Source organism: Meleagris gallopavo, chromosome Z (assembly GCF_000146605.3).
Source record: "Meleagris gallopavo isolate NT-WF06-2002-E0010 breed Aviagen turkey brand Nicholas breeding stock chromosome Z, Turkey_5.1, whole genome shotgun sequence".
Taxonomy (NCBI): domain Eukaryota; kingdom Metazoa; phylum Chordata; class Aves; order Galliformes; family Phasianidae; genus Meleagris; species Meleagris gallopavo.
Window position 1 is genome coordinate 66064392 of NC_015041.2, and position 2090 is coordinate 66066481.

The 2090-nt window shown below is 41.9% G+C and overlaps 1 non-coding gene across 1 annotated transcript; it reads left to right on the forward strand.

Annotated features, from left to right (window-relative positions):
- The first annotated feature begins 907 nt into the window (after positions 1 to 907).
- On the forward strand, positions 908 to 1089 carry LOC116217579. Its single transcript, XR_004162272.1, has one exon. It is a non-coding gene; the product is annotated as a U2 spliceosomal RNA (small nuclear RNA).
- The last annotated feature ends 1001 nt before the right edge of the window (positions 1090 to 2090 follow it).

The window sequence follows — 2090 nt, forward strand, 5'->3', positions numbered from 1 at the left end:
AGAACCAAAACATAGCATCATGCCAGGTGCTCTGAAGAAAACAATTCCATCCCAACTGAAACTAAGACAGTTACAGATCTTGCCTCACAGATGCCATTCCTGCAGTCCCCGCCATTAACAAAACCTTGCCACACAGACACTTATATAATATACAACATGAAACATAATTGAATTTGTTTTATTTTGCTTGATAGCATTTGTCTTCTTTTGTTAAAATTACAGGACATGTCCTCTGCTCCTCCTCATTTGAAGTAAAATGATGCATAATTTATTTTATTTTTCTACTGACTAAATATTTAGTAATCCCTTACTGCTCCATCGAGATTATGCATGCATTAGAAATGGGTAAGTGGTGTTGGCCAATTCTCTCACAGTGCGTGCTTGCATCTTCAAAGCACAGTCATACACTGATGCCAAGGACAAACTGCTGGTAAAATCAAGATTTGTTACCTGATTGCTGGAGGTTTTGATTTTCAGTAGGATACTAAGGTTTTTCATAACTTGCTCACAGATTGATTTATATGCCTGCATTTAGAAAAAAAACACACAACACTATATTAATAATGACTAGAATCTCTGTGGCAATTTTCTACAGGTCTTTCAAGTTTGTAAAAAATTAAATAGATTAGTAGTGTAGTATAAATACAAAATTTATACTTGGCACCTTGCACATCATGCTGCATGGCTTTAAGATAGTGTGGCTTCTTGTGAGATTGCCTTGGTTCTTAGCGCGGTTCTGACTTAACCGCAACCACAGTGGTTGCTTTCCCCATTATGCAACTGTGAGTGTGTTTTTCGAAACCTGGAGAAAAGCAAAGTCTTCTAGAGGGGATCTGTAAGAATATTTATTAATTAGATTGTTATTAATGTAGCTTTCTGTTGGTGTGATGCAAGTAGATAGCTACAGATCATTTCTTGGCCTTTTGGCTAAGATCAGGTGTTCACATCAGTTTAATATCTGATATGTCCTCAATAAGAGGACTATATATTAAATGAATTTTTGGGGTCAGCAGTTGGTCCTAGAGCTTGCTCCCACCATTCCATGCATCCTCCCAGTAAGGAAGTACCTCCAGCCATGGTGCACACTTGTTATTTTGCCTGCCCAAAAGTGTGGTGGTTCAGGTCTCTGGCTTCAGAGAGTTCCTATGCCTATTGCTGCCAGTGAAGGGCAGCAGGGATATGATTTGTATGAGGTGTGACCAAGTGGACGATCTACTCCGTATGATGGTGAAGCTCAAGGAGGAGGTGGAGAGGTTAAGGAGTACCAGGAAATGCAAGCAGACAATAGACTGGTGAAATAACTCCCTGCAATACTGGCGTGAAATCCCATAAATAGTAGTGAGCCTTGTGCCCTGCCTCCATGGAGCAGAGAGTGGGGATTTGGGAGAGGAGGAGGAGTGGAAGCAGTTCTCTGTTCAGTGTCAGAGGCAAACCACATCCCTACCTACCTCGATCCTCCAAGTGTCCCTAGGTAATATGTTTGAGGCTCTGAAACTCAAGGGAGAGGTGAGTAAGGGTACAGTGGAAGGTCCACCCATGAGGTTGTCTAGGGCAAAGCAATTGACTCTATGCCTCAATACCTCCCCAGCCAAGAAGAAAAGAAGGGTAAAGGCAACTCCCTTCTGAGAGGGATGGAGGCCACACACGTTGGTCAGACCTTACACAAACGGAAGCATTCTGCCTCCCTGGAGTCTGGGTCAGGGACATTACTAGGAGACTCCCTTGTCTGGTTCACCTCTTTGGTTATTATCCATTACTGATAGTTCAGGCTGAGTCAGTCTTTGAGGGATCCTAAGGACTATCAGAAGGGACATCGGGGCAATGAATCAAATATTCAATTCTGATAAAAATCATGTCTCTTTACCAGACTTTTATAATCCCTCTCTTAACAGGAAGAAGAGTTCAGTTAGCAATAGTGCTTTATTCGCGTCACGCGTTTTGGCAGTATGCACATTTGTGACCAGTTGTCAAGGATGAAACATACAGAGAATAAGATTTTGTCAAAAATCTCTGATGAGCACCTTAAAACTTCATGAAGAGCTGCAGCCACTGCCACTGAACCAGGATGATGTGTTAGTTTCACAGAAGGA